General features: G+C 40.9%; 1 long non-coding RNA gene across 22 annotated transcripts in view; it reads left to right on the forward strand.

Moving 5' to 3' along the window:
• The window catches only part of LOC102991851 (uncharacterized), a 286698-nt gene that overhangs the window by 119179 nt on the left and 161606 nt on the right, over positions 1–5913 (forward strand). For 16 of the 22 annotated variants that reach the window (XR_008617318.1, XR_008617324.1, XR_003679726.2 and 13 more), the window contains one exon: positions 1139–1220. The exons of 4 other annotated variants lie outside the window; for them this stretch is intronic. This is a non-coding gene — a long non-coding RNA (uncharacterized lncRNA). Of the gene's footprint in view, positions 1–1138; positions 1221–3509; positions 3557–5275; positions 5630–5913 lie in introns of those variants that run through there. 2 more of the 22 variants (XR_003679722.2, XR_008617332.1) reach the window with 2 other exon arrangements.

Raw genomic sequence — 5913 nt, forward strand, 5'->3', positions numbered from 1 at the left:
CAGAGGGAGGCCCGCATACCACAAAAAAAAAAAAAAAAAAAAAAAAAAAAAAAATTGTGTGGCCAGGTGTAGTTGTCAGACAGAGACCTAAATGTTGTTTCACTTTTGTTCCAGAATTCATTTGCACTGGCTGTTTTAATTCAGATTAAATAAGAGGCGGAATAGTACTGCCTTCTCCTTTCAATATGTGGAAGCATATAGTGTTTGCTCAGCATTTAAACGGTGCTGTTTTGGGTTCTGAGGTAGCTGAGGAAGGGTAACCATGCTACCAGGAATGATGTTGATTTTTACTTACTTTATTATCTGTTTAGGCCCTACCTATAGGGCTTAGTATATAACCGGAAGACAAGGGTGGGTAGACGGGAGGAAAAGAAATCTTTAGTACATAATTCCTTCATATTTTTCTGAAACACGATGGTTCACTTGCCACAGTGTATATTACACCTGCAATTTCTTTTTTTTTTTTTTTTTACATCACAAATCTAATCGAACTACTTCCAGAATACCTATCTATCTATCTATATATATATTTTTAAGAAGATGTTGGGGGTAGGAGTTTATTAATTTTTAAATTTGCTGTGTTGGGTCTTCGTTTCTGTGTGCGGGCTTTCTCTAGTTGCGGCGAGCAGGGGCTACTCTTCATCGTGGTGTGCGGGCCTCTCACTCTCGCGGCTTCTCTTGTTGCGGAGCACAGGCTCCAGACGCACAGGCTCAGTAGTTGTGGCTCACGGGCCCAGTTGCTCCGCGGCATGTGGGATCCTCCCAGGCCAGGGCTCGAACCCGTGTTCCCTGCATTAGCAGGCAGACTCTCAACCACTGCGCCACCAGAGAAGCCCTACACCTGCAATTTCTTTGGATCTTATTTGAAAACCAGTGAGGGGAGTGATACGAGTGGGTGCAAAGAAAGAGGTACCCCTACGAGCTCTGTATCACCCAGACTGGCAGTGCTCACTGCAGCTACAGGATTCACTGGTTCTTGGAGATAAGACATGGAAGATGTGTCAGAATGTTTGGCTAATAAGAAAAGTTTAAGTGCCAGCACCTGGAATGAATTCTTTTTAACTTTTAAATAAATGAGAGTTAGATTCATTACAGAAACGTAAGGACCTACTCAGTCGCATTCTTACATGTTTTCTAGGGAAGGAAGAAAGGATGGAGTTTGAACTGATTTGCTGGGAATCATGTTCAGAATGCATCCAGGATATCGAAGTGTAAAAGAGGTGAGCTGCCTCTGGCCTAGACTGTGGCTTGTACTTCAATAGCAGGAGAAATGAGGACAGACAGCAAAGCCTGGGCAGTAGTGTTAACAGCATAAGTTTGCCTCTGGGCTCCCGTTTCCCCAGTGCTACCACAGTCTGACTCTCAATTATGGATGATTATGCTCTTAACTGTTAAGGATTCTGTACATTAAGAGTGAGGAGTCTGGATCCAGACTTCTTGGGTTCAGATACTGGCTTCGCCTCTTAGGCAACTGACTTAATTTCTCAGATTCTTCATTTGTAAAACAGGGATAATATTAGTATTTACCTTTCTGGGGTTATTAAGAGGATCAGATGAGTTAATGATATGTAAAGTGCTTAGAACACTATCAGGCACACAATAAGCGCTGAGTATGTGCTAGCTGTTATGATAACATGTGACCCTATTTAATTTTTAAAATTTCATCCTCTCTCCATAAACCTTATGTAGGGAGAATAGACACTTAACTGGGCGAATGAGTGAATAATGGCTTGCGTGGTATCTTTAGAATTATTGATTGGTAATGTAAATGCATTCTGTAAACTAACTTGGTTAGTTTTCAGCATAAGGCCGTGTAGGCACCGCACTGATTAAATTACACCCAAGCATGACCCTCCCACCTCATCTCAAACATGGTGCTTTATCTCCTTTCTGATAAACCATTTTCTTTCCTGGAACTCAAGAAAAGGATTGTGTTTTACATCATGAAGAAGTACACACAACACACGTAAATGAAGCAGTTAACTTTATGAAATAATAGTTACACTAAGTTCAGTGAGCTCTTGTTTTCTGTTTTATTCTCTTGTTTCATTTTTGTAAAAGTGCTGCTTGCAATGCTTTGAAATTATTTCACACCCACTAATGAATTACCCTACAGTTCGAAGAACACTGCATTATAAACCTCTTTGACTCTTGTCTAGAACCAAAGGGGGGATACCGTCGATTATAACCAATACTCCCTTCCTTTGCATTCTCTTCCCTAACTTCCCCTGAGAGTGGAGCTGGGATTCACCAGCTTTCAACACCCGCCTCCCCATATAGTTAAATGCCACCAACCTATTTAGCAAGGGCAAATTTTGCATTGTCATTTAAAAGGACTTTAAGTATTACTGTATTTCAGATTCACTTTCAGCACATTTGTAATTTTAAAAATACATAGAGTTCATATCACTATAAGATAGGATCCAATAATCCTTTTCAGGAAGGCGTTTAAGGTTAGGTATGACAAGAGTAACAGATTTTACAGATTGTGATACCTAACTTCTCTGCCCCACTCCTCCCCGGTTAAATAAGGCATTAAGAACATCATGCAGAAAAGTGACTTTATTGGTAGAACAGAGCTCTTGAGAGCTGTTGGCGTCCTGAGCTGTCCATAGTCTCCGGTGTGTTCTGTCTTCGGCCAGCACCGTTTGTTGGGCACTTACTGTTTAGAGCTGTTCATGCCCTGTGACCATGAAGCTGAACATACGCCACTGCCCCTGCTGAGCCCTGATTCTCTGTTCTCACCAACTGAGCCACCAGCCAGACCAAACAACTGTTGATACTTCTTTGAAAGATTGACAACCAGATTCTGACCGAGTTTACCACACAAGGCCTTACACATGACCAATTGCACGTTGCCTTTGGTCAGCCTCCCACACCCCTGCTCCACACAGCAGCCAAGCTGTCCTGGCTCAGGCGCTGTGTCTAATCCAGCACCTTTTCCGTCGAACTTGGTGAAAGTCTAAATATTACATTCTCTTCTTTTCCTGCCCATCCCCCTTTAGGTCGTAGTTTTTGTTAAATCCATACATACTTCTTTATCATATTTCCCCCATATTTCAGGTGAATCTCTCTCTAAGATTTTTTTTCTTTCTTCCCTCTGTTTGATTTTGGAGAGCTCCCAGTGGTGCTAGTCAAAGCTGATAAGTCAGGAGCCAGGGATATAATCATTATCAAGAGGAAAGAGCGTAGTATATTTGGAGGTAGAATAAAGCATACTAGTCAGTGTCATTAACTTTCAGATCTCTTAAGTGTCTTAGTCTGGTTCATCCTCTTCTGATTATACCTTCTTACACACTTGCATAGAGAAATAAACATCATTCTTAGTTTATTTTATTCCTCATATAATTGTTAGTATTGCAGCACAGTTGCAGTATACATCTCATTTCAGATGTGTGTGTGTGTGTGTGTGTGTGTATGTATATATATATTTATATAGTATTGTATTACAGATACATTGAGTGAAATAGTTTTCTGTGGAATGACCTCTGGGTACTAACTTTCATTAGCAGCATCAATCCTAAGGGAAAAGCGGCACCAGTTCTAACCCACCAATGTAAGTACATTTTGGGTATGTAACCAGGTATTTGAGGACTACTTTATGTCTTTATTTCTCTTAGCCATGCTTCTGTTCATGGAAAAGGTTGACTATCTTAAAATCACCTAAGTACTACTAGAGTAGTATGAGTAGAGTAACTTCCATAATTATTTTCAATAACAACTTAAAATGGAAATCATAGAAAATTTAGAGTATTCTGAAAATAGGAATATGTTTAAGCATGGATTTTGAAATGGCAAATCACTTTTATCACTTCTGTGTATGTAAATGTTTATGACACTCTCTTGTACATAAAAGTTTACTACTTCCAAACACTACGTTTATTCTGAGGGACAGTTGAATGAAGAACATTGGGGCCTTTCCCCAGTTCAAGTTGGTGGTCCCAGATGACTCAGGACAGCCCCTTCACTCTGGCCACTTTCTCATATGTACACTTGAAATGTGATGGCTCTGGCTGATGAAACACATTATCTTTTTGAAGACTTGGAAACAGCAGTCAGAAAATGTTTAAAAAGAAAAGGCTAGTACACTTTCTTATTAGTAGAATTTTAAAAGTTTTGGGTCTTCATGAAGGCATTTCAAGTCTTTGTTCTCTCTGCCGACCTGGTATTATACCTTTTAAAATAATGGTTACCAAACAGCTCTTCAAATTCATTATTCATTTTTAATCTCAGGGTAATATTTTTCTTTTGCTTGAGTTTTAGTATATAGTCTGAAACTTACTGTACTGTAGGTAGCAAGCTAAAGGCCACTGGTGAAAGTGAAATCATGGCAAGGGGTCTTGTACATCATGAATATGTTCTCATTCATTGAAGATGCATTATCTTGACACAATTTTGTGTTTATAAAATGACCTTGAACTTGCAGATATGCTAAGAGCATTGTTGACAAAGAGATACCAGTAGAGATTATAATCTTTCTGTTTGGGTCCACACAAGCCAAATACGCAACAGAATTCCTAACCTTAATGTAGTAAATAAGCAGCATTTGGACTTAACGGCTTTTAACAATTTTTATATATGCCCAACTCTGAGACATAAAGGTATACATAGAATAAAATAATAAAGTATACTTTTTTAAAAATCATCAAGGTCTCAGAAAAGATAAAACAGACCCCTTGGGGTTTGGCAGTGTTGCCTCGGTAGCCACGCTGAGGGGTGAGATGAGTCAGCAGGCCCAGATCAGGAGGGCTTTGCATCCTCTAGCCCACCACATCAACCGAGGATGCTCTGCTTTCATCTGGTGCCTATATTGGGCTTTCACCTACGATTTCATTTGGTGGGGGGGCTTCCAGCGCTAACATACAGTTTGAGAACCGGTGCTCTGACAGATGCAAATTTTACCTATTAGGCAAAATAGTTGGAACACCAAATACACTAGATCAACTCATAGTAAAATTAAAGATATGAAGTCGGCTTCCTTATAGCCCTGTCTGTGTTAGGATGTCAGAGTGTGTAGTCATCCTGAGACACAGCGGGGAGCACTTGGAAAAGCTTGTTCGTAAGCACACTGTTTTCTAAGTTGGGCTCCCCTCATCCAGAAGGTTTCCTTAGAAACTTTATGCATGTTGGAGGAACAGGTAAACCCTTTGTATTTAGTGAAACATAATTTTTATACTCGCTGGTGACGTTCATATCACATTTCTCTATGCACGTTGTAATGACGGTGCTTCCCCACCGCCACCGCCACCCTGCCGCCCGGCACTTTGGACTGAAGTGAACTGGCTGCTTAAAATGGAGCACAGCTGATGGAAAAGGACTGAGTTTTCTGCAAGTTAACACAGTCTTGCGGTGGATAAAGAAGGAACCAAGAACAAGAAATGTGGAAAGACGGTATCATTTTAAGTGCATTTCTGACAATGTTACTCAGTTTCCTTTTTAAAAATCCTTTATGTTCAGAGGATAATGGGGGTGGAGGTGGGCATACAGGGCCAACGTGAAGTCTGACGTAGAGAATGCGTTGCCGGTGGGTCCCTGCCGTTGGACGTGGACTCTGTGTGTTCATACCCTTGTGAAGCAGGGTTTTTTGTTTTTGTTTTTGTTTCGGTGAGACTTCTGTGGCAAGGAAAACTGTCTGTGACGTTCTTGATGTGGTGCCTGGAACATCGTGAGCAGTCAGTAAACGTTCGTGTCCTCTCTCCTTATTTTCCTCCTCTTGTTTTTAGCAGCGTGTTTTATTCTGGTAACATCTTTTAATGTAATATTCACATTGAACATCAAGTACTGTGTTTTCCAGCTCCCGCAGCTTGAGCTTTTTTTTTTTTTTTTTTGCGGTACGCGGGCCTCTCACTGTTGTGGCCTCTCCCGTTGCGGAGCACAGGCTCCGGACGCGCAGGCTCAGCGGCCATGGCTCAC

The sequence above is a fragment of the Physeter macrocephalus genome, chromosome 5, assembly GCF_002837175.3.
Source record: "Physeter macrocephalus isolate SW-GA chromosome 5, ASM283717v5, whole genome shotgun sequence".
Lineage (NCBI taxonomy): Eukaryota > Metazoa > Chordata > Mammalia > Artiodactyla > Physeteridae > Physeter > Physeter macrocephalus.